Source organism: Ovis canadensis, chromosome 18 (genome assembly GCF_042477335.2).
Source record: "Ovis canadensis isolate MfBH-ARS-UI-01 breed Bighorn chromosome 18, ARS-UI_OviCan_v2, whole genome shotgun sequence".
NCBI classification, from domain to species: domain Eukaryota; kingdom Metazoa; phylum Chordata; class Mammalia; order Artiodactyla; family Bovidae; genus Ovis; species Ovis canadensis.
In genome coordinates, this window is record NC_091262.1 from 81,444,139 (window position 1) to 81,471,030 (window position 26,892).

Consider the following 26,892-nt stretch of genomic DNA (forward strand, 5'->3'; position numbering starts at 1 on the left):
CTAAATAAATAAAAGGTTTTTTTAAAAAGTTTGCTCCCACCTATACTTATTCCACAAATGTTTATTAAGTTACCCAAATACACCAGACACTGTTTTCTAGGTCCGACATAAAGTACCCCAGACTGGGGGTCTTAAACAAGAGAATTTTCTCACAGTCTCACAGGCTGGAAAGTTCAAGACCAAGGTGTCAGCAAGGCTGGTTTCTCCCGAGGCCTCTCTCCTCGCCTTGGGGACACCCGTCTTCTCTCTGCCACCTCCACGGTCCTCCCTCTGTGCAGCTGAGTCCTCATCCCCTCTTCCTGTAAGGACACCAGTCGTAGCCCATCAGGACCCCCTAGTGACCTCTTCTTGACCTGACAGCATCTGTCAAGACTCATCTCCAAATACAGCCCCGTTCTGGGAGCCCGGGGGTTTGGACTTCCACAGGCCAATTTTGGATGGACGCAACTGAGTCCATAATATGGATGTTGAATCTTAAAAAAGATAAAGAAAACGGAGTCCTGGGACCCCTCAAAGTCCGGGAGATGTGACTTCAGCCCCACCCAGAGAAAAGCTCAAACCCAGACGGGACCATCAAGGCAGGAGCCTGGAAGAAGAAGGTATGGGGGCTTGCCTCACCCAAAACCATTGCAGAGAAACCCCACCCGGCCCCAGCAAACCGTGTGTGTGCGTGTGTGTGCGTGTGTGTCAGCCAGGCCACAGATGCCACGTCACTGTGCGCAGGTGCCCGTGGCTCCCGCCACATCCCCGTCCCCAGGGAAGCCTTTCAGGGAGCAAAGCTGCATCACCTTCCCAGGCGGCGCTCAGCAGCCGCGGCGCTCGGATCAAGGCCCCAGAGGAGAAACCAGAGCGCAGCGCAGAGCAGAGGCCAAAGAGCGAACTCACCGCTGAATCCCGCCTCCGTCCAGCCCCTCCTGGCCCCAAGAAGTCCCCCGCTGTCCCAGCTGCTAGCTCCATCCAGCAAATGCTGCTCTTACAAACAGCTGACCCAGATTCTCGGCTTGAATTAGGATGTTCCCCAGGCAGGCCAGGACATACAGGGATGAATTTAAATGTTTCTTAAAAGCAAACTCGGGCTGCCCTCCCCAGCAGGGACAGTGGTGTGGGCACCAGCCAGCGGCCGTGACCCCCAGGCGGGACCTCATCACGGTTCCCGCATCTTGGGCCTCCTTCCCCATGCTCCACGCTGACTCACGGAACCGCTGCAGAGACATCTGTGTTTTAAATTTTAATTAACCCACATTCTTTCCTAGATCTCCTGACCTGATTTTCCATTCTCTCTCTGCTGGGACCTCCATGTAGCAATAGAATCACGTTCCATTTTAACCCCAATACCCATTAAACAGGGACTTGACCCTCCAAAGGACACAGACATCAGGCAGCAAAGCAGGAACTGGCGACAAATGAATGCGTCGGCTAGGGCCACTGCTCCCCTGGCCCACCTGGGATCACAGAGGTGGAGGGGAGGGGCCCAGTCCAGGCCAGTCATGGGCAAGGGCGTGTGGACCCTGCAGATCCCGGAATGGTAATCAACCCAGGGTCCCAGCTGCTGAGTCTGAAATTCATGCTCCCCGCAGCCCCTCCCAGCCAGGGACCTAGAGCAGCAAGGTGGAGAAAGCAGGCCTGCTCCTCGGAGCCAGCTCCTCTGATAGCCTGGCAGGACCTCTCCTAGGCTGCAGGGCTCCCAGGATGCTATCAGCCTCCCCTCCTTCCCTGGGGTCGGACCTGCATGGCTGCCCACCTCCTCATGTTCCCTCCCACAGACGTCCTCATGTTAAAACTTTTAATCCCCTTGCTTCTCAGAAAGTGAAAGTCGCTCAGTCTCTTTGAGACCCCATGGACTATATAAAGTCCATGGAATTCTCCAGGCCAGAATATTGGAGTGGGTAGTCTTTCCCTTCCTCAGTCTCTTTGAGACCCCATGGACTATATACAGTCTATGGAATTCTCCAGGCCAGAATATTGGAGTGGGTAGCCTTTCCCTTCTCCAGAGGATCTTCCCAACCCAGGGATCGAACCCAGGTCTACCCACATTGCAGGTGGATTCTTTACCAGCTGAGCCACCAGGGAAGCCCAAGAATACTGCAGTGGGTAGCCTAGCCCTTCTCCAAGGGATCTTCCTGACCCAGGAATTGAACCGGGGTCTCCTGCATTGGAGGCGGATTCTTTAGCAACTGAACTATCAGGGAAGCAAAACAAAGAGACCAGCCGCCAGGCCTCACGCCTCCTTAGCTGACCCCATCCTTCACCAGACAGTGGCCAAGCCCTTCCTCCTGGCCCCCCAGCCCCAGAGTCTGTCCTTTAACGCAGCAACCAGACTGACCCCACCTGTGGCCTGACCCTGCTCCCGTCTGACCAGACATCATCTGCAGCCCCTTTCCTCCCTCTGCTCTGGCCCCCGGCCCACGTCTCTCTGCACGGCTGTTCCCTCCACCGGCAGCTCTTCCCAGACGCCTCCTCCTCCACTCATTAGACCGGCCCTGACCACCAGCTCCTGGGGCAGCCTCCCCTCCCCCTCCCTCTGCTCCAGTTTCCTCCACGCAAGGATACCTGGTTACAGAAGAAACAGTTCACAGCGTCACTCACTCCGCCTCACCACTCCAGAAGAACAAGGTGGGCCGGGTAGCCATTTGCTCACCAGTGAAGCCTCAGGAACCAGGAAGGGCGCCTGCATTCAACCAGGGGACGATGGAGCAGAGGAGAGAAAAGCTAAGCCTCTTTACACCGTCATCTCCTTTTCAGAAGGGGAAAATAAAGGGGAGAGAAAGAAATAATAAAACTTTTCAGAGCAGAAAAGAGACTCAAGTCTTCACTGTGAAAGAATAAGCTGAGTCCGGAGAGGGACAAAAGTAAAACAAAATAAAAATGAATTCTATTCACAATATATAAAGAACTCTTGAAAGTTAGAAAACAAATACCACAATTTTTCATAAGGCCAACAGATTTGAACTGACACTTCATCAAAGAAGACGCACAAATGGCAAAAAGCGTAGAAACAGATGCACAACATCATTAGTCATTAAGCAGATGCAAATTAAGGCCACAATGAGGTGCTGCTATACACTGATTAGAAAGACTGAAATTAAAAAGATGGGCAAGGGACTTCCCCGGTGGTCCAGTGGCTGAGACTCCACACTCCCAATGCAGGGGGCCCAGGTTCAACCCCTGGTCAAGGGACTAGATCTCACATGCCACAGCTGAAAAAAAAGAAAAGAGAAAACTGTCCAGCATGCCACAGTGAAGATGGAAGATCCCACATGAGGCAGCTAAGACCCAGTACACCCAGGTAAATAAGGAAAATATTTTCAATTAATTAATTAATTAAATGGTGTTCTGTTTAAAAAAAAGAAATGTTTTAAATATGGCCAATCTGTTGCCAGAGCTGTTCTAGGCTCTTGCTCAAAACCTACCATCCCCCACCTTTACCGTGAGTTAATAAATCTTTAAGCCACAGATTCCAGAGATAAGAAAGGAAGCTCTAAAGAGAGACAAACAAAAACCAGAGGGCACATACTGGAATCAATACGGCCTTGAATCTGACCTCCAGTAGACCCTGAGTCCACTCTACCCTGATTTTAATATGGTAATGTATTGAGTGACACACCTATTGGCTGCCGTGACTGGAAATTACAAACCAAAAAAGGACCTTTGTCAGCAAAGTGATGCCTCTGCCTTTTAATACGTTATCTAGGTTTGTCATAGCTTTTCTTACGAGGGGCAAGCATCTTTTAATTTCATGACTGCAGTCACCATCCTCAGCGATTTTGGAGCCCCCCATCTATTCGCCACGAGCGAGTGGAGGTGGTGGAATTCCAGCTGAGCTGTTTCAAATTCTAAACGATGATACTGTGAAAGTGCTGCCCTCAATATGCCAGCAAATTTGGAAAACTCAGCAGTGGCCACAGGACTGGAAAAGGTCAGTTTTCATTCTAATCTCAAAGAAGGGCAATGCCAAAGAATGTTCAAACTACTGCACAATTGAATTCTCTCACACACTAGCAAAGTAATGCTCAAAATTCTCCAAGCCAGGCTTCAACAGTACGTGAACTGTGAACTTCCAGATGTTTAAGCTGGGTTTGGAAAAGTCAGAGGAACCAGAGATCAAATTGCCAACATCTGTTGGATCATAGAAAAAGCAAGAGAATTTCGGAAACACATCTGTTTCTGCTTAATCGATTACACTAAAGTCTTTGACTGTGTGGATCACAACAAACTGGAAAATTCTTCAAGAGATAGGAATACCAGACAACCTTACCTGCCTCCTGAGAAATCTGTATGCAGGTCAAGAAGCAACAGTTAGAATCGGACATGGAACAACAGATTGGTTCCAAAACTGGGAAAGGAGTGCATCAAGGCTGTATATTGTCACCCTGCTTATTTATCTTATATGCAGAGTACATCATGAGAAATACTGGACTGAATGAAACACAAGGTGGAATCAAGTTTGGGGGAGAAATAGCAATAACCTCAGGTATGCTCCGTCCTAAAGGAGATCAGTCCTGGGTGTTCATTGAAAGGACTGATGTTGAAGCTGAAATTCCAATACTTTGGCCACCTGATGTGAAGAGCTGATTCATTTGAAAAGACCCTGATGCTGGGAAAGATTGAGGGCAGGAGAAGGGGATGACAGAGGATAAGATGGTTGGATGGCATCACTGACTCGATGGACATGAGTTTGAGCAAGCTCCCTCCAGGAGTTGATGGAAAGGGAAGCCTGGGGTGCTGCAGTCCATGGGGTCACAAAGAGTCAGACAAGACTGAGCGACTGAACTGAACTGATATTCCATGAAGTGATGGGATCAGATGCCATGATCTTAGTTCTCTGAAAGTTGAGTTTTATGCCAGGTTTTTCACTTTCCTCTTTCACCTTCATCAAGAGGCTCTTTAGTTCCTCTTTGCTTTCTGCCATTAGGGTGGTATCATTGGCATGTCTGAAGTGTGTGTTAGTCACTCAGGCGTGTCTGACTCTTTCCAACCCCACGGACTGGAGCCTTCCAGGCTTTCTCTGTCCATGGAATTCTCCAGGAAAGAATACTGGCATGGGTTACCATTTCCTTTTCCAAGGAATCTTCCCAACCAAGGGATAGAACACAGGTCTCCTGCATTACAGGCAGATTCTTTACCATCTGCACCACCAAGGAACCTCTGTATCTGAGGTTGTTGATATTTCTCCCGACAATCTTGATTTCAGCTTGTGCTTCATCCAGCCCAGCATGTCTCATGACGTACTCTACATAGAAGATAAATAAGAAGGGTGTCAATATACAGCCTTGACGTACTCCCTTCCCAATTTGGAACCAGTTCATTATTTCACATCCGGTGCTAACTGTTGCTTCTTGGCCTGCCTACAGGTTTCTCAGGAGACAGGTAAGGTGGTCTGGTATTCTCATCTCTTCAAGAATTTTTCCAGTTTGTTGTAATCCACACAGTCAAAGGCTTTAGCATAGTCAATGAAACAGAAATAAATGTTTTTCTGGAGCTTTCTTGCTTTATCCATGATCTAACAGATGTTGGCAATTTGATCTCTGTTTCTTCTGCCTTTTCTAAATCCAGCTTGTACATCTGGAAGTTCTTGGTTCACATACTGTTGAAGACCAGCCTGAAGGATTTTGAGCATTACCTTGCTAGCATGAGAAATGAGTGCAATTGTCCAATAGTTTGAACATTCTTCAGCACTGCTCTTCTTCGGGATTGGAGTGAAAACTGACCTTTTCCAGTCCTGTGGCCACTGCTGAGGTTTCCAAATTTGCTGGCATATTGAGTGCAGCACTTTCTCAGCATCATCTTTTAGGATTTGAAATAGCTCAACTAGAATTCCATCACCTCCACTAGCTTTGTTCATTGCAATGCTTCTTAAGACCCAGTTGAGGGACTTCCCTGGCAGTCCAGTGGTTAAGACCTTACCTTCCGATGCAAGGGGTGCAGGTTCAATCCCTGGCCAGGGAGGTAGGATCCCATATGCCTTGCGGCCAAAAAACCAAAACATAAAACAGAAACAATATTCTAACAAATTCAGTAGAGACTTTAAAAATGGTCCACATCAAAGAAAATTAAAAAAAAAAAAGACCCAGTTGACTTCACATTTCAGGATGTCTGGCTCTAGGTGGGTGACCTCACCCTCGTGGTTATCTGAGTCATTAAGACCTGTTTTGCACAGTTCTTCTGTGTATTCTTACCATCTCTTCTTAATGTCTTCTGCTTCTGTTAGGTCCATACCATTTCTGTCCTTTATTGAGCCCATCTTTGCATGAAATTTTCCCTTGGTATCTCTAATTTTCTTGAGAGAGCTCTAGTCTTTCCCATTCTATTGTTTCCTTTATTTCTTTGCATTGATCACTTAAGAAGGCTGTCTTATCTCTTCTTGCTATTCTTTGGAACTCTGCATTCAGTTGGGTATATCTTTTCCTTTCTCCTTTGTTTTTTACTTCTCTTCTTTTCTTAGCTATTTGTAAGGCCTCTTCAAACAACTCTTTTGCCTTCCTGCATGTCTTTTTCTTGAGGATGGTTTTGGTCACCACCTCTGTACAGTGTTACAAACCTCTATCCATAGTTCTTCAGGTGCTCTGTCCATCAGATCTAATCCCTTGAATTTATTTGTCACTTCCACTGCATAATCATAAGGGAAAAGATCTAGGTCACAGCTGAATGGCCTAGTGGTTTTCCCTACTTTCTTCAACTTAAGTCTGAATTTTGCAATAAGGAGCTCATGATCTTAGCCACAATCAGATCCAGGTCTTGTTTTTGCTGACTGTATAGAGTTTCTCCATCTTCGGCTGCAAAGAATATAGTCAATCTGATTTTGATATTGATCATCTGATGATGTCCATGTGTAGAGTCATCTCTTGTGTTATTGGAAAAGGGTGTTTGTTCTTACCAGTGCATTCTTTCGGCAAAACTCTGTTAGACTTTGCCCTGCTTCATTTTGTACTCCAAGGCCTAACTTGCCTGTTACTTCAGGTATCTCTTGACTTCCTACTTTTACATTCCAATCTCCTATAATGAAAAGGACATCTTTCTTTGGTGTTAGTTCTAGAAGGTCTTATAGGTCTTCCTATAATTGTTCAACTTTGGCTACTTTGGCATTGGTGGTCAGGGCGTAGATCTGGATTACTATGACGTTAAGTGGTGTGCCTTGGAAGTGAATAGAGATCATTCTGTCGTTTTTGAGACTGCACCCAAGCACTGCAGTTCAGACTGTTTGGTTGACTGTGAGGGCTATTCCATTCATTCTAAGGGATTCTTGCCCACAGTAGGAGATATAATAGCCATCCGAATTAAATTCGCCCACTCCCATCCATTTTAGTTCACTGATTCCTCAAATGTCAGTGTTCACTCCTGCCATCTCCTGTTTGACCACTTCCAATTTACCTAACACTCCAGGTCCCTATGCAACATTGCTCTTTACAGCATCAGACTTTACTTTCACCGCCAGACACATCCATAACGGGGCGTCGTTTCCGCTTTGACTCAGCCTCTTCATTCCTTCTGGAGCTATTTCTTTGCTCTTCCCCAGCAACATATTGGAAACCTACCAACTTGGGGGGCTCACCTTCCAGTTTCATATCTTCTTGACTTTTCATTCTGTTCATGGGGTTCTTAGGGCAAGAATACTGAAGTGGTTTGCTGCTCCCTTCTCCAGTGGACCACGTTTTGTCAGAATTCTCCACCATGATCCTGTCTGTCTTGGATGGCCCTGCATACGTGGGTCATAGTTTCATTGAGTCACACAAGGCTGTGATCCATGTGATCACTTTGGTTAGTTTTCTGTGGTTTCCATTCGGAAAGCCATGGGGTAGCAGTTCCTCCTTCTTCTGTCTGCCCTCTTCCGGATGAGGATAAGAGGCTTGTGCAAGGTTCCTGATGGGTGGGACTGACTATGGGGAAAACTATGTCTTGCTCTGGTGGACGGGGCCATGCTCAGTGAATCTTTCCAATTTTCTGCTGATGGGCGGGGCTGCGCTCCCTCCCCGCAGACTGGCCTGAGGCGGCCCAGTCCTGGAGTCCGCAGTCTCTGCGGTAGCATTACAGCCTCTGTGATAAGGCTAACAGCAACCCGCTCCACGAGAACTTAAGCTAAGACGCTGCACCTCCCCAGACTGCTGCTGTCAGTGCTCCTGACCCTGCAGCAGGCCACTGCTGACCCATGCCTCCGCAGGAGACCCTCAGACTCTCACAGGCAGGTCTGGCTAGGTCTCCTGTAGGGGTCAGTGCTCCTTTCCCCTGGGTCCTGCTGCACACAAGGTTTTGTTTGTGCCTTCCAAGAGTCTCTGGCGGGTATGGGGTTTGATGTTAATGTGATTGTGCCCCTTCTACCATCTCGTTGCAGCGTCTCCTTTGTCCTGAGACATGGGGTGTATTTTTTGGTGGGTCCCAACATTCTCCTGTCGATGGTTGTGCAGCCGCTAGTTGTGATTCCGGGGTTCTCGCAGGAGAGGATGCCGGCACACCCTTCTACTCTGTCATCTTGGACGTGTTCACAGGCACAGACATATATCAAAATTATCATCTTATACATTTTAAACATGCGCAGTTTATTGTATTTAGTTATACCTTAATACTGGGCTTCCCTGGTGGCTCAGAACGTAAAGCATCTGCCTGCAATGCAAGAGACCTGGGTTCGACCCCTGGGTTGGGAAGATCCCCTGGAGGAGGGCACGGCAAGCCACTCCAGTACTCTTGCCTGGAGACTCCCTATGGACAGAGGAGCCTGGCGGGCTACAGTCTATGGGGTCGCAAAGAGTCGGACTTGACTGAACGACTAACACACACGCACGTAATATTATTCAGCTTTACCAGGAATACAGATGGTCAGTCAATGATGGAAAAATGACCAAGTCACCAAGACAGTAATGTGACTTTAAACAAGTGTGTACCAGACAACAAGGTCTTACCATAGAGCACAGGGAACTATATTCAATATTCTATGATAAACCATAATGGAAAAGAATATTTTAAAAAAGAATATATGTGTGTGTGTGTGTGTGTGTGTGTAGCAGAGTCACTTTGCTGTACAGCAGAAACTAGCAACGTTGTAAACCAACCGTACTTCAATGAAAACAAAATGTGTAACTGATACCACCACCTCAAGACTTCCAAAGTGAAGGTCGCAGAACTCAAAAGGGAAAAGGCACAGAGCCACTGTCTTAGGAAGAGATTTCAGCTCGTCCTTCAGATATTGACCCTTCAGATACCAACAGAAAAAAATCAGCATGGAGGTAAAAGATCCGGAGCCCAGTGGATAACACATAGAGTTTTGTGGCCCGTAAGGAAAGAATGCACACAGATGCCCTTTATAAGAACCTGTCATGGGCCTCCCTGTGGTCCAGTGGCTAAGACTCCACACCCCCAGTGCAGGGGCCCAGGGAACTGGTGAGGGAACTGGATCCCCCTGAATTCACACTAAGTTGTCCCATGGTAATCCCACTAGAGTTTACCACAACTGAAGGATCCAGGGCAGCCAAATAAATAAATATTAAAAAAAAAAATCTGCCATGGGCCCAGCTGTCCTCCACCTGCCCTATACAAGGTCCAGGGTGGCCCCTGGGGGCTTCAGAGTCCCCCACAGGCCACAGGTCCCGAGAGTGGGGACAGCGGCCAGTTGGCTGGGATTTCCCAGAGCCTGACACCAGAGGACCAGTCTCACCGCACCCTCGCCACACCCGGACCAAGGCCCATTTCCTCTTGCCCCTCCACAGACCTCAGAAGGGCAGACGCTGCCCAGCACTGGCTCCTCTGTGGCCGCCGCTCTGCTAGGAGCCCCGGAGAGCTCTCCTTCCAGCACTTTCAGGCCCACACCTGCAGGCACACTTCACTTCACCGCTTCTTCGTCCTCCACGAGCCCATGTCCCTGTTTCATTCTGAGCCCTATACCTGCTGTTCCCTGCCTGGAACGTCCCCCACTCTGTTCATCTGGCCACTTCCTGCTCAGAATGTGCGGCTTTGTGGAACCTGTCACTTCCCAAGTCAGTGCCCTGGGTCCCCCTTTGTGCTCAGCTCGTCAGGTTCCCGCTGTCTCTGGTTTACATCTGTCCACACCCGAGAGCAAGGACCACAGCCATCCAGGTCATCGCCGTATCCTGGGGCCTCACACATGGCCTGTATTCAGGAGGTGGCCGACAAACATGATTACTTAGCCAATCAAAAGCGGTGGCTACGACACAGCACGCCCCACAAGCATCTGGTCCCACCCGCCTCCCCAGCTCACTCTAAGCCCTTCCTGCCACAGCTGGGGCTACTCACGTGCTTTCCAAAGGCAGTCTCTGCCTCCACACCTCCACCTCCGCGGTTGGCTCCTGCTATTCACCACCCCAGGACAGATGCCAACACCCCCCTCCTTCTCCCTTCGAGGCTGGGTCTCCTTTCCTACCCAGCCCAGCCCACAATGCTTCTCTGAACGCGAGGCATTCTGGATTTAGCAGTTGTCACGTTGCATCAGACATAGAAAGTCGGTGTTCTTGGAGGCACGGGGGAGGTACTCAAGGTGAGTTGCTGGATGAATGGAGAGTCAGGGCCGCTGGAGGAGATCCTGGAAGGTCAGTGTCAGATGCTGTCTCGGGCCCATTGCCCCTCAACCGGCTGCTTTCCCGAGGGGAAAACAGCTGGGGATGACTTTTCCACAGCTGTGTGAGTAGTAAGTATCACTACACCCCATCCCCTGAGGCCATGGCATCTCATCACCAACCCTGATACTCAGCACCCAGTAGCTGATGCGGCAGGACACCTTCTGGGTGCCACAGGGGCCCAGATGCCAACTGTAGCATCCGGTCACCAGGAAACTGGCTGGAAAGCAATGGAGTGTCCCAAAGAGGGTCACAGAGACCCTTGGTCCCCTCATGGCCCTTGGGAGGATGAAGCATGATGAATAGATCTTTTTGTTTCAAAGTCTAGATCTCTCAAAGCAGCATATTCAGTTGTTCAGCCTGGGAAGTCATTGGCAATGGTATTTCCCAAAAAAGCAGTAGGAAGCTATTAGGTGGATGTGGGGCTCCATAACAGTCCTGGATCCTGGAGTGGGCTGCCATTCCCTTCTCCAGCGGACCACATTTTGTCAGAACTCTTGGCTATGACCCGTCCGCCTTGGGTGGCCCTGCCTGGGATGGCTCATAGCTTCACTGAGTTACCCAAACTCCTTCACAATGACAAGGCTGTGATCCATGAAGGGGATAATGGTCCATAAACAGGCACAAAAACTGGGGCTTGCTAAGGTGGAGGAGGGAACATGTGCATTCTCCAGGAGGGGCCTGGCGAGAGCTAGAGGGGGTGCCAGGGCAAAGAGAAGGCACACAGCATCATTTGGAAGAAGACGTGGCACCCATTCCAGTCCGGGGGCAACAGGCACCCTGAGTTCAGCACAGACTCCATCCAAGGTGACCAAGCTGAACCAGCCAAGAAGCAACACCCCCGGTCACTTGGTTTAAAAGAGAAAGTGGCCAAGGGTGGCACCTGACTGCTGAAGGCATCCTGACCTGTGCTGGGCCCACCCTGGGGAACTCCAGCTGTACGAGGAAAGAGCCAGGCACGCCACAGTGGGAGGCCTGGGGTCCTGCAGGAGTCTCCCTGGAGTCCCCAAAATCCACATCCCTCCCTGGCCCTGAGGTCAAACCTCCACTTCACGAACAAGTCAATACAACCAACACGGTGATCTCAGAGTGATCTCTGCCCCGTGAAGCAGAACATAAAAGCATGACCAAAACAAATTTCCCCCACCTCAGATCTTTCATTTGGGCCCTCAGCGTCCCCACACCTGCCGGCCGCACCCCACACCTGCCGGCCACCTGCTCAGATGCCATCTCTGACCTCCATGAGCTCTTCTAGGATCGGCTGCCCCAAAACCTTCCGAAACAAAGTCTGACTGTAACAGCAGGTAAATCACACTTTCTCCCCACACTCTAGGCACCACGTCACCCGACACCAAAGCAACCTGCCCGGGAGGCACCGTGACCACCCCCGCCTCACGGCTGACAAGCAGGGGTCCCCAGGGTTGCAGTATGTGCTGGGGTCACCCATCAGTGAGCCACACAGCAGGCATCAAACCCTGACCACCCCCCCACCCAGATTTCCAAGGCCCCAAGATTCCGGATCCTCCACCCCCGTCCTGCCTTCCTCCACGTTCCCAGCTGTCTCTTCAGTCCCTTCCCCGGGGCCTTCTCTGGGATTCCTCCCTACACCAGGGAGCCTTCCAGGTTCTCCCCAGCCTGACGTGCCCCTGGCCCCTCAACACTAAGCAGCGCATCTCGACCGCCTGTCACCACGACCCAGTTAGAAAGAGTCTTGCGTGACCGCCTGGCACAGGTGTGCTTGATAAGGGACTAGTGATCCAGTCTGCGTCCTTCCATTTCCTTTGAGATGCTCTTCCACATAAAATGTCCACCAAGAGTGAACCCCAAAGCAATCTATGGACTTTGGGTGCTAATTCTGTGTTGTTGGAGGTTCATCAGCTGGAACAAAAGTCCCACCTGGTGGGGTGTGCCTGGGGGGTGGGTTGTGGGGAGCCTGTGGCAGGCGAGTGGTAGCGGGGAGCTCTCTGTGCTTTCTGCTCAGTTTACCGTGAGCCCAAAGCTGCTCTAAAAAAATTAAAAATACACATTTAAACAAACACTCTTCTGGCCTCGCTACACTGCTTTTACCCCTGGCCATCACCTGCAGAGTGAGCGTCCTAGAGAACTTGATCTTGATCATGCTTTTGGCCCACTTTTTTTTTTTTTAAATTATTCCACTTGATGCTATACCAGGTAATTTAGATAAAACCAGTGCCCTCCCCAGGGTGGCTCACTGCTGGGGTTTGCTGGGACAGAGAGGAGTGGGAAGACGGAGAAAGTCCTGAGCAAACTGGGACAAGTTCCCCAGAGTTCCCCCCGCAGCTAAAGCTCCATTAGCACCATGGAGTCTGACTTCTAACCCTTGAAAAGAACCTTGCTCGGAATCCACAGGAGCTGAATAGACGTGGGCCACTGCTTTATGAAGATTATTCGTATCGGGCCCCTGCGGCACCTGACTGTGCGGATGCTTCCATAAATGCTGACTGGGCTGCAGGGGACCGGAATGGTTTTAAATGCCATTCCTAAATGAGGGTCTCCTTTGCATCTCCTCGGCGCTCACCCCTCCCATGAGGACACGACTTCCAACACTCTGGCTGAAGAGCCACACAGCCAGAGGCAGAGCAATAAATGAATCTGTTCCCTGTCCAGGGGGCCAAGTCCAACGACCGCACGTTGGGCTGTCCAGACATGGTCAGATGACACGCTTGACCTCGGAACTCTCCTTCTAGAGAATCTCAATTTCACAGCACAGCGCTGTGATCTTGCTTTAGTGAGACAGATCATGACCTTGCCTGGTGGTCCAGTGCTTGAGAATCACCTTCCAATGCAGGAGTTTCAAACTTGGGTTTGATCCTTGGTCGGGGAACTAAGATCCCACATACCAAGGGTCAATGAAGTCCAGGTGCCCCAGCGAAGATCCCGAGTGTGCAACTAAGACCCAACACTGCCATAAATAAATAAACAAAGAGTCATGGGTGGGAGAGCGGAAGAGTGTGCTGGTCTTCCCAGAGCACATGATGCCCTCAGGCATTTCACTCCCCTCCCCCCCTCCTCTCAGAGCACAACACACCTGCAGGGCCCATCTGTATTCTAGGCAGGCCAGCTTGTGCTGGTTCAGAGTTTTCTTAGAATAATCCAAATTCTCACAACAGATGTTAATCACGGAAGAGCCAGAGAAAAACTTGTCTTTTGTAAGACATGTTAAAATCTCTCAGAAGGCCAGCAGAAGCAGACATGAAGATGTCCACCAATGAACTCCTTTTGGCATTTTAATGCCAACAACCAGATACAGATCATTGTAATTCTTTAAGCTTTTAAAAAATATTTGTTTATTTCTGGCTGAACTGGGTCTTCATTGCAGCACACAGGCTTTCTCTGGTAGCAGAGAGCAGGGTCACCCTCCAGCTGCCGTGCGTGGACTGCTCATTGAAGTGGCTTCTCTTGTTGCAGAGCATGGGCACACAGGCTCAGAAGTTGTGGCACACAGGCTTGGTTGCCCTGCAGCGTGTGGGATCTTCCCTGACCAGGGACCGAATCAGCGCCCCCTGCATTGCAAGGCAGATTTTAACCACTGAACCACCAGGAAAGCCCCAGATAATTGCAATTTTAAAAAGCTACTGGCACATAATAAGTATATCAAAATTTCTGCCTACCGTTGAGCATTGGATTTTGTTGGGAACTGGCAGCTACTATTAAAATAGAAAAATTTTGTACTATGGGCTAACTTGATCTGGGCAGTAAGATGAAATTAAATAAATTTTTCTACTTTGAAAAAATATAAGATTGCTCCCTGTGGCTCAGACGGTAAAGACTCTGCCTGCAACGCAGAAGACCAGGGTTCGATCCCTGGGTCAGGAAGATTACCTGGAGAAGGGAATGACAACTCACTCCAGTATTCTTACCTGGAAAATGCCACGGACAAAAGAGCCTGGCGGGCTGCAGTCCATGGGGCTGCAAAGAGCCGGCCACGACTGAGCACACACAGCTGATTCACACTGGGCTGCCACTCTTGCTCTAGGGGACTAAGAAATTTCCAGAATTACACTGATTCCTTCACACAGTAAACCCTACGAAGGGGCGATCTCAGTTTACTTTGGTTCCCACTTGTGTTGCAGAGTCTATTTCATGTCTTTAACTCTCCCTCCCTCTTTGGTAGCCCTGTAGAGTTAGTGTCCCTATTTTACAGGATAATAATAGCTCAGAATGCTAAAAAGACTTGCACTAAGTCACACAGTAAGTCAGAGAGCTAAAATTATTGATATTTGCCAAGGAACTTTTTAACTTAAAAAAATAGAAAAGCACAAAACAGTGAAGACATTTTATAAAACTATACTTGTAATTGTTAACAGTATTTATGATTTATATCATATTTAATTGTGGGAATGTGAGGTTTTCTATATTTTGTATGTATATAGATATGTTAGATATATGTTGATAAAGGTGAAAGAGGACAGTGAAAAAGCTGGCTTGAAACTCAACATTCAAAAAACTAAGATTATGGCACCTGGTCCCATACTTGCACCATGGCAAATAGAAGGGGAAAAAGTGGAAGCAATGACAGATTTTCTTTTCCTGGACTCCAAAATCACTGTGGACAGTGACTACAGCCATGAAATTAAAAGATGCCTGCTCCTTGGAAGAAAAGCTATAACAAACCTAGACAGCGTTTTCAAAAGCACAGACATCACTTTGCCAACAAAGGTCGGTATAGTCAAAGCTATGGTTTTCCAGTAGTCATGTACAGATGTGAGAGTTGGACCATAAAGAAGTCTGAGAACCAACGAATTGAAGTTTTTGAATTGTGATTCTGGAGAAGACTCTTGAGAGTCCCTTGGGCAGCAAGGAGATCAAACCAGTCAATCCTAAAGGAAATCAACCCTGGGTACTCATTGGAAGGACTGATGCTGAAGCTCCAATACTTTGGCTACCTGATGCAAAGAGCTGACTCATTAGAAAAGACCCCAATGTTGGGGAAGATTGAAGGCAAAAAAAGAAGAGCAGTAGCAAAGGATGAAGTGGTCAGATAGCATCCCTGAGTCAATGGACATGAATTTGAGCAAATTCTGGGAGATAGGGGAGGACAGAGGAGCCTGGCGTGCTGCAGTCCATGGGGTCTCAAAGAGTCAGACATGACTGAACAACATAAATATATATTATATGGATTTATAGTGACTTGGGTTATTGTAGGCATTTCCGCCTTATTGTGGTAAAATAGACGTAACATAAAATGTACCATTTTACCCATTTTTAAGTGTATTGTTCAGTGACATTATATAATATATGTTGCCGTGTAGCCATCACCTCTACCCATCGCCAGGACTTTTTCATCTTCCCGACTAAAACTTTGTCCCTATTAAACACTAACTTTTGAGAATGGAAATAGTTCTTGCCATATCAGTAAACAAAGATGTAACAGTCATCAGCAATTCCAGCCTTCCAGTGTGAGCCTAAGAACACTCGGGAAGGAGAATACCTGTGATCTAACGGCCATCAGATTGCAGCCACTCCCTATGGTGAGCCCAGGGGAGCTTGGGGTGTGAAAAACACAGAATGCTGACCCAGGATTGGAGAAGGCGATGGCACCCACTCCAGTACTCTTGCCTGGAAACTCCCATGGATGGAGGAGCCTGGTAGGCTGCAGTCCATGGGGTCGCACAGAGTCGGACACGACTGAACGACTTCACTTTCACTTCTCACTTTCATGCATTGGAGAAGGACATGGCAACCCACTCCAGTGTTCTTGCCTGGAGAATCCCAGGGATGGCGGAGCCTGGTAGGCTGCTGTCTTTGGGGTCGCACAGAGTCGGACACGACTGAAGCGACTTGGCGGCAGCAGCAGATCCAGGATTGCTGAGATGCCTACGGAATGAATGACTTCAGTGAGCCCAGACTCTCCCATTTTCCCATTCATGGAAGAGTACTAAGTTCCTTAACGTGAGATATCTGGTTTTCTTTAATTAACAATGGTATTTTGATGCTCAGATTACCTGCCCTTCATCGTAAAGCTTCTGTATAACCTGCCTCCTCCCCTCGCCTCCTTGGAGCAGCTCTCCCAGGGTTACTTGAGATGCTATCTCCCAGGCTTGAAGTCCTAAAAATTCTCACCAAATAAAACATAACTCTCAACTTTTCATTTCAGTTCAGTTCAGTTCAGTCGCTCAGTCGTGTCTGACTCTTTGCGACCCCATGAATCGCAGCACGCCAGGCTTCCCTGTCCTTCACCATCTCCTGGAGTTCACTCAAACTCACGTCCATCGAGTCAGTGATGCCATCCAGCCACCTCATCCTCGGTCGTCCCCTTCTCCTCCTGCCCCCAATCCATCCCAGCGTCAGGGTCTTTTCCAATGAGTCAACTCTTCGCATGAGGCGGCCAAAGTACTGGAGTTTCAGCTTGTAGGTGATGAATATTTTTTAAGGTTACACTTACTACTCCCTCCCCACCTTCAGGCCCTGGCAATATCCTACTTTCTGTCTCTCCGAATCTGCCTACTTTAGGAACCTCATGTAAGTGGACTTGCACAGTATTTGTCCTTCTGTGACTGGCTCATTTCACGTAACTTTCACTTAGACATCATGCTAACTGAAAGAGTCAGTCATGGCTTTAAATCCTGACGCTGGTTTTAAGGGAGCCAAGGTGTGTGTTAAAAATAGCCGTGAGCTTCGTATATACCTAGCAAGAGAGTATGAAATGTGAGTGACCTAGCTCAGAAGACTTCTTTCTGCATGAAATACCCAAACATACAAGCAGCCTTTATGAGCTAAACTAAAAAAGGAACTCTGAGCTCAGACTCCTTGCACATGAAGCTCAGAATAGCTGTGCTTAACTTACCAAGTATAACAGTACAAAATGTCACACTGGGAATATTGAATGTGGGAGTCAATCACCCAGGGGGAAAAAATCTCTCATCTAATTTAAGGGAACTCAAAATGAATCCATTCTCTCGTTCAGAATTCTGCTCTGCAAAAGTCCCATCTGGTACTAACTATATTTACTTAGATAGATCAGTACCACAAAATAAAGGTTATTTAGAGCATCTTGTTATGGTTTTCTGGATGATTCTTCCATCTACGAGAGAATGCAACAGAGACACAGGAAATTGACCCTAAATATGGACTATATTTTGTTCAAATGTAAACGTAGAGACATCACCCTTCCAGGCAAGAAAACAATCGGACCTTTCATACATGACACACACAGCCTCTGCAATCACCCTGGGAAGTCCCTGGAGCAGCAGGGACTGTAAATGAGATAAGCACAGGTTTCTTGATGGGGGCCAAGATACAGGCTAGCTTCACGCTGTCTGATGTCCACATCGCAAGGGGGAAAGTCAGATGGGCAAGGGAAAGCAGTTTGCTGAGCTTCACCCACTCGCTGGAACTCTGTTCTGTTTCCACACTGAGCTCTGGTTCCTTGGTGACCTGCACAGTGTAACCTTTCCCTGCCTCAGTTTCCTCATCTGCAAAGTAAAGTCGCAGCAATCCACCTCGGAGGGCACAAAACCGCGTCAGTGTACGTACCCCACACAGGTTGTCACTGGGGTGCTTTGCTGACGTTCCAGGAGTCTTGTCTCCCAAAGCAGATGATGAGCAAGGGCTGCGGGCTGTTTGAGGTGGGTTTTTCCATTGTTGTTATTCGCTTATTTCGGCTGTGCTGGGCTGTTTTTGCCGCGCTCGGACTTCCCCTCCTTGCGGTGAGCAGGGGTTCCTCTCCAGTACCGGTGCAGGGCTTCTCCTTGTGGCGGCTTCTCTTGTTTCAGAGCATAGACTCGAGAGCCCATGCACTCAGTACTTGCAGCTCGCAGGCTCCAGAGCCTAGCTTCCATAGCTGTGGTGCACAGTTTGAGCTGCCCCACAGCCTGTAGGATCTTCCCAGACCAGAGATCAAACCAGAGTCCCCTGCGTCGCAAGGCAGAATTTTAATCACTGGACCGACCACCAGGGAAGCCCGAGTTGTTGTTGTTTCGTTTTGTTGTTTTTAATATCTGTTGTGAGTTGAATTGCATCCTCCCGAAAGAGACGTTGAGTCCTGACCCTGATGGAGCTGAGTGAGGCCTTGTTTGTAGCTGCCGCTTGCTGCAGATGTAATCAAGGTGAGGTCAGGGCTTCTCCGATGGCCCAGAGGGAAAGAATCCGCCTGCTGATACGAGAGACACTGGTTTGGAAGATTTCACATGCCGCAGAGCAACTAAACCCTTGGCCACAGCTACCGAACCTGTGCTCTAGAGCCCAGAAACCGTGCTGTAGAGTCTGTGTGTTTCGCAATAAGAGAAGCCACCACAATGAGAAGCCTGCTCACCGCAACGAAGAGCGGCCCCTGCTCACCACAACTAGAGAAAAGTTTGTGCAGCAAAAAAGACCCAGCACAGCCAAAACTAAATAAATATATGTATGAGGTCACACTGAACTGAGAAGGAGGGTGGTGCCCTTAATCCACCATGCCTGTGGTCCTTCTAAAAAGAGACCCAGAGACAGGCACACAGAGAGGAAAATGCCACGTGAAGACAGACACTCGGAGGGAAGGTCACGCGACGGAGGCAGAGACTGGAGTGCTGCAGCTGCCGCTCGAGGCCTGCTGGCCACCCCAGGAGCTGGAGAGAGGACGCGGCCTTGCCGACACCTCTGGCCTCCAGAACTCTGAGAGGCTAAACCTCTGTTATTTAAGCCAGGCAGTTTGTGGTGCAGCAGGCTAAGAAACTGATACAATGAAAATGCCTTAAGTGTTTAAATCCCCGAGCGCTGGCACACGGAGGACATTGGATATATATCAGTTGAATGAACACGTGAATAGTTGAGTGAAGAAAGCAGTGAGGCAGGCAATGGCAGTAACAGGACAGATGTAGACACGGGTGTCCACGCACATCCGGATGGACAGGTGTGACACGGGCTCTCGTCCATGAACACTCACGCCCCATCTTAGGCTCCAAATGACAGAGAGTTGGTTCCTGGCAAAGCTGCCACGTGGGAATAGGTCCCAGCGTGCCAAAGCTTCCAACTTTCCAAAGAACCAGAAATCTGGGGTTTTAGGTGAAATCTCCGAAGTTCTTATATATTCGTTCACAACAAAGTGAGTGTATGAGCACCTCCAGAGACTCAGCTACATCTCTCACGTCTGGCTCAGCCTCAGGCAGGAGACGCAGCGTCTGCCTGATGAAAATCACTGGCATGAAAGAGGCATCGTTCACAGTCTTGCAGATCTTTGGGGAACAGCACCAAGATAGGGACCTACAGATAAGTCTGTCCCTCCTTCCTTCCCCCTTCCTACTGTTGAGGAAAATAATCAATAAACAACTCATCACAGGTACAGAAAAGGGTTTTATGTGAGCCAAACTGAGGACTACAGCCCAGAAGCCCGTTTCCCAGATTACTCTGAGAAGCTGCTCCAGAGAAGCATGGTTTCCAGCACAGTTTTATGTCTGGCCAGAACAAAGAACATCACACAAGTCAAGAATATATTCCCTCAAGATTTCAAAAATCAAAGCAGTACATACCCAGCGAGTCAGTATGGCCTTGGCACCTGGGAGGGGGAGTCTTATCATTGAAAAGAATACAAGCATTGGTGCTCCAGAAAGGGAGGCATTTAATTCTTATTTTTAACGTGGACATTCTTTCATTCTGATCAATGCACCCTTTTCTTCAATAATTAAAGCAGACGTACAATGCATGCTTGATAGACCGCAAGCAGGCTATTCTAGTCAGCATGAGACTCAAGCTAACTCAAGTATAAGCCAGAATGACTCGCCTGTACATCAATATGTGAAATTTTCTGTTATCATTTCCCCTTTTTTGATTGTAAATCTTTCTCTGGAAAGCACTGACGACCAAAAGGTTTGTCCCCCAGGGCCTCCTTGGGGGCTCACTGGTGGAGAATCTGCCTGCAAATGCAGGACGCAGGTTCGATCCCTGATCCGGGAAGGTCCCGCAAGCCACAGAGCAGCGAAGCCCGTGAGCCACAGCTGCTGGGCTTGTGCTCGAGAGCCCCGGAGCTGCAACTACTGAGCCCTGGATTCCTAGAGCCCGTGCTCTGCAACAAGAGCAGCCGCGGCAAAGACAAGCCCGCGCATCCCCGCCGGAGAAAAATCCCGGCAGCAGGGAGACCCAGAACAGCCAAAAATAAGGAAACAATTTAGATTACCTAAAGTATATTAGTCCTTCAATGCCAGGGTGATTTCTGCCTGCCTTGGGTCTATCATGTCCCTTGATCATCGATCAATCTCTTTGCCTTTTTTTTTTTTTTTGTATTTTTATTTTTTATAGGAGAAGAGTTGCCTAGTGATCCCTCATTTGGGGGTAACTAATTGAACGTAATGGTTATACATCGATGGGGGAAGCATTTTATAAGCTGTATGTATTATCAACCGTTATCAAATTGTCACACAAACATAATACTTAGGATCTTAGCAGTAGACAATGCAAGCAGTGATACGTGTTATGAGTAGCTTGATAGTTAGGAAAACAATGATAGCATATATTATAAATATAATAATCATTTGTAAAGCAGAGTGGGGAAAAAACAGCTTATTCCTGAAGGATGCTAACAGGTCACTTAAGGGTCGGTTTTCCTTACGTCTTGTAACTACCTTGCCTTTGGGGAAGTTATTTCTAGGCAAGTCTCAACTTCTCCAGAGGTACTGATATAAGTAGAACAAGAACTATGCACTCCTTGTTTAGCCAGTAGACCATCTGAGGCAACCCCATTATCTAACACTACTTTGGGTAAGGAATTTAGGATGTCTGTTGTGCTGCAGAGTTTTTTGCAGTCTCTTCAGCTATTTGACCAATGGTAGCTGATAGATTTCTAATTATCTCACTGTTTACATATATTCTTCTTTCAGAACGAAAACTTTGTGCCCCCAGGTATCCTGGTTTCTTGGTCTTCCCAGGTGGCACTAGCAGTAAAGAACCCACCTGCCTATGACGCAGGTTCAGTCCCTGGGCTGGGAAGACCCCCTGGAGGAGGGCAGGGCAGCCCACTCCAGTATTCTTGCCTGGAGAATCCCATGGACAGAGAAGCCTGGTGGGCTACAGTCCACAGGGTCACACAGAGTCGGACACGACTGAAGTGACTTAGCACACATCTTGGTGTCTTGCTAACGTGGACCTCTTGACTCTGTAATGAGGACAGAAAAGAAGTTCATCTATCCCTGATGTGTAGACAATGGGGCAACATAGTTCAGTTCAGTTCAGTTCAGTTCAGTTGCTCAGTCTTGTCCGACTCTTTGCAACCCCATGAATCGCAGCACGCCAGGCCTCCCTGTCCATCACCAAATCCCGGAGTTCACTCAGACTCATGTCCTTCGAGTCCGTGATGCCATCCAGCCATCTCATCCTCGGTCGTCCCCTTCTCCTCCCTGCCCCCGATCCCTCCCAGCATCAGAGTCTTTTCCAATGAGTCAACTCTTCACATGAGGTGGCCAAAGTCCTAGAGTTTCAGCTTTAGCATCATTCCCTCCAAAGAAATCCCAGGGTTGATCTCCTTCAGAATGGACTGGTTGGATCTCCTTGCAGTCCAAGGGACCCTCAAGAGTCTTCTCCAACACCACAGTTCAAAAGCATCAGTTCTTCGGTGCTCAGCCTTCTTCACAGTCCAACTCTCACATCCATACATGACCACAGGAAAAACCATAGCCTTGACTAGACGGACCTTAGTCGGCAAAGTAATGTCTCTGCTTTTGAATATACTATCTAGGTTGGTCATAACTTTTCTTCCAAGGAGTAAGCGTCTTTTAATTTCATGGCTGCAATCACCATCTGCAGTGATTTTGGAGCGCAAAAAAATAAAGTCTGACACTGTTTCCACTGTTTCCCCATCTATTTCCCATGAAGTGATGGGACCAGATGCTATGATCTTCATTTTCTGAATGTTGAGCTTTAAGCCAACTTTTTCACTCTTCTCTTTCACTTTCATCAAGAGGCTTTTTAGTTCCTCTTCACTTTCTTCCATAAGGGCGGTGTCATCTGCATATCTGAGGTTATTGATATTTCTCCCGGCAATCTTGATTCCAGCTTGTGTGTCTTCCAGTCCAGCGTTTCTCATGATGTACTCTGCATAGAAGTTAAATAAGCAGGGTGACAATATACAGCCTTGATGTACTCCTTTCCCTATTTGGAACCAGTCTGTTGTTCCATGTCCAGTTCTAACTGTTGCTTCCTGACCTGCATACAGATTTCTCAAGAGGCAGATCACGTGGTCTGGTATTCCCATTTCTTTCAGAATTTTCCACAGTTTATTGTGATCCACACAGTCAAAGGCTTTGGCATAGTCAATAAAGCAGAAAATAGATGTTTTTCTGGAACTCTCTTGCTTTTTCCATGATCCAGCGGATGTTGGCAATTTGGTCTCTGGTTCCTCTGCCTTTTCTAAAACCAGCTTGAACATCAGGGAGTTCACAGTTCACATATTGCTGAAGTCTGGCTTGGAGAATTTTGAGCATTACTTTACTAGCATGTGAGATGAGTGCAATTGTGCGGTAGTTTGAGCATTCTTTTGCATTGCCTTTCTTTGGGATTGAAATGAAAACTGACCTTTTCCAGTCCTGTGGCCACTGCTGAGTTTTCCAAACTTGCTGGCATATTGACTGCGGCACTTTCACAGCATCATCTTTCAGGATTTGAAACAGCTCAACTGGAATTCCATCACCTCTACTAGCTTTGTTCGTAGTGATGCTTTCTAAGGCCCACTTGTCTTCACATTCCAAAATGTCTGGCTCTAGATTAGTGATCACATCATCATGATTATCTGGGTTGTGAAGATCTTTTTTGTACAGTTCTTCCATGTATTCTTGCCACCTCTTCTTAATATCTTTAGCTTCTGTTAGGTCCAGACCATTTCTGTCCTTTATCAAGCCCATCTTTGCATGAAATGTTCCCTTGGTATCTCTAATTTTCTTGAAGAGATCTCCAGTCTTTCCCATTCTGTTGTTTTCCTCTATTTCTTTGCATTGATCGCTGAAGAAGGCTTTCTTATCTCTTCTTGCTATTCTTTGGAACTCTGCATTCAGATGCTTATATCTTTCCTTTTCTCCTTTGCTTTTTGCTTCTCTTCTTTTCACAGCTATTTGTAAGGCCTCCCCAGACAGCCATTTTGCTTTTTTGCATTTCTTTTCCATGGGATGGTGTTGATCCCTGTCTCCTGTTCAATGTCACGAACCTCATTCCATAGTTCATCAGGCACTCTATCTATCAGATCTAGACACTTATATCTATTTCTCACTTCCATTGTATAATCATAAGGGATTTGATTTAGGTCATACCTGAATGGTCTAGCAGTTTTCCCTGCTTTCTTCAATTTAAGTCTGAATTTGGCAATAAGGAGTTCATGATCTGAGCCACAGTCAGCTCCTGGTCTTGTTTTTGTTGACTGTATGGAGCTTCTCCATCTTTGGCTGCAAAGAATATAATCAATCTGATTTCGGTGTTGACCATCTGGTGATGTCCATGTGTAGAGTCTTCTCTTGTGTTGTTGGAAGAATGTGTTTGCTATGACCAGTGCATTATCTTAGCAAAACTCTGTTAGTCTTTGCCCTGCTTCATTCCGCATTCCAAGGCCAAATTTGCCTGTTACTCCAGGTGTTTCTTGACTTCCTATTTTTGCATTCCAGTCCTCTATAATGAAAAGGACATCTTTTTGGGGTGTGAATTCTAAAAGATCTTGTAGGTCTTCTTAGAACCGTTCAACTTCAGTTTCTTCAGCATTACTGGTTGGGGCATAGACTTGGATAACTGTGATATTGAATGGTTTGCCTTGGAGACGAACAGAGATCATTCTGTTGTTTTTGAGATTGCATCCAAGTACTGCATTTCGGACTCTTTTGTTGACCATGATGGCTACTCCATTTCTTCTAAGGGATTCCTGGTCATCTGAATTAAATTCACCCATTCCAGTCCATTTTAGTTCGCTGATTCCTAGAATGTTGACGTTCACCCTTGCCATCTCTTGTTTGACCACTTCCAATTTGCCTTGACTCATGGACCTGACATTCCAGGTTCCTATGCAATATTGCTCTTTACAGCATTGGACCTTGCTTCTATCACCAGTCACATCCACAGCTGGGTATTGTTTCTGCTTTGGCTCCATCCCTTCATTCTTTCTGGAGTTATTTCTCCACTGATCTCCAGTAGCATATTGGGCACCTAATGACCTGGGGAGTTCCTCTTTTGGTATCCTATCATTTTGCCTTTTCATACTGTTCATGGGGTTCTCAAGGCAAGAATACTGAAGTGGCTTGCCATTCCCTTCTCCAGTGGACCACATTAATGTCCTAGTAAACATAAACCTTCTGTTTGTCAGCTGTTGAGACATTTGTGCTCCCATCCTTGGGAAGCTGGGTCGGTTCCAATACCACATGTTAAGAACCTGGGGAGCACAGGTGATCCCCGCCAGGGCTCCCCATTGATAGCCCCATGAACTGAGAGTTCTGTCAACACAATTTTATTAAACTATAGATCACTTCTCTTATAGGTTTTCCAAAAGTCAACTAGACTCTTGATATAAGGGAGTTGCTAGCACAATTTCCTTGCATTTTTCTCTTTAAGACATTTTTCAATTAAGTAAGGAACAGGGCGAGGGTGTCCTGGGGTAAATATGTCCAGTCTCTAAGAACAAAGGATGGTATCAGACGGGGGTGGGCATGTTAGTATGTTGGAGAATCTGAACCTGAAAGATTAGGTCAAGAGGGCAGTTGGTCTGGGTGAGGGTCATGTTAGGAACATCTGAATGGTCATGGATGGGTATTACGAGGGGCTTATCCCAGTAACTCTACGTGATGACAACTTTACTAGAGCATTTTCTTCCCATCCTGACTATTGGAGCAAAAATATAGCTAGAAGTAAAGCAATAACTATCAATTATGATAGGAAGACAAATGTTTGATTAACAGTTCGGTTGAACTAGTAGGATCAATCTTACAGGCCTGACCCAGGCTCTCTGGTCAGCTGCTTGCCGTCGTCTTCTTGTCCTGATGAGGGTGTCATTTGAGCGTAGTTAGTTGAAGTCAGGTGTCAGAAATATGGGACAAAGTCCACGCAGGTGGAGAGGCCTTGTGTGTGTGTGTGTGTGTGTGTGTGTGCAGGTTCAAGATTCTTTTTTAAAAACTGAAGTATAGTTGATAGACAATGTTGTCTTAGTTTCGGAAGCACACCAAAGTGATTCAGTTATACGTGCATATATTTCCCTTTTGCATACTCTTTTCCACCATGGTTTGTTACAGGATATTGCCTGCAGTTCCCATGCTCTACAGTAGGACCTTATTGCTTATCCATTCTATGTAGAATCACTTGCATCTGCTAATCCCAAACTCCCAGTTCATCCCTCCCCACTCCCCATCCTCCTTGGCAACCATAAGTGTTTTCTCTATGTCTGTGAGTCTGTTTCTGTTCTGTAAATAAGTTCATTTGTGTCATATTTTAATTCCACATATAAGTGATACTATATGATATTTGTCTTTCTCTTTCTGACTTGCTTCATTTAATTAATTATCTCTAGGTCCATCCATATTGCTGCAAATGGCATTATTTCATTATTTTTTATGACTGAATAATATTATATATATCCATATCCATATTACATATGGATATATACTATTATTATAATATAATGTATATTATAATATATTTTAATATAATTATTAATTATACAATTATATAAATTATATATTTATATTATATAAACTATAAAATATAAATATAAATTATATCATTTTAATATAATGTAATATATATTATTATATATAATGTTAGGCTTCCCTAATGGCTCAGACAATAAAGAATCTGCCTGTGATGCTGGAGACCCACGGTCAATCCCTGAGTTGGAAGATCCCCTGAAGAAGGGACTGGCTTCCCACTGCAGTATTCTTGCCTGGAGAATCCCATGGACAGAGGAGCCTGGTGGGCTACAGTCCATGGGGTCGCAGAGAGTCAGATACAACTGAGGGACTAACACACACATAATATTCTATATAATATATATATGAATAATAAAGTATATATAAATTATTCAGCCATAAAATGGAAGTAATGCCATTTGCAGCAATATGGATGGACCTAGAGATAATTATTTATTAAGTGAAGTAAATCAGAAAGAGAAAGACAACTATCATTTAGTATTACTTATATGTGGAATCTAAACTATGATACAAATGAACTTATTTACAGAACAGAAACATGTGTGTGTGTATATATCTAGTGGTAAAGAACCTGCCTCCCAACAGGTAGACATAAGACACGGGTTCAAGCCCTGGGTCGGGAAGAACTCCAGGAGGAGGGCAAGGCAACCCACTCCAGTATTCTTGCCTGGAGAATCCCATGGACAGAGGACCCTGGAGGGCCACGGTCCATAGGGTCGCAAACAGACACGACT

At 47.0% G+C, this 26,892-nt stretch overlaps 1 long non-coding RNA gene across 3 annotated transcripts; it reads right to left on the bottom strand.

Moving 5' to 3' along the window:
• Positions 1-16: 16 nt before the first annotated feature.
• On the bottom strand, positions 17-18,775 carry LOC138423678 (uncharacterized). 3 transcript variants are annotated; one of them, XR_011250398.1, is made up of 4 exons: positions 18,057-18,775; positions 16,283-16,397; positions 2,551-3,197; positions 17-299 (listed from the first exon to the last, which is right to left on the bottom strand). It is a non-coding gene; the product is annotated as an uncharacterized lncRNA (long non-coding RNA). The 3 variants fall into 3 exon arrangements; XR_011250399.1 differs by lacking the exon at positions 16,283-16,397 and adding an exon at positions 5,124-5,230 and having other exon boundaries at positions 18,057-18,752; XR_011250397.1 differs by lacking the exon at positions 18,057-18,775 and having other exon boundaries at positions 16,097-16,397.
• Positions 18,776-26,892: the final 8,117 nt, after the last annotated feature.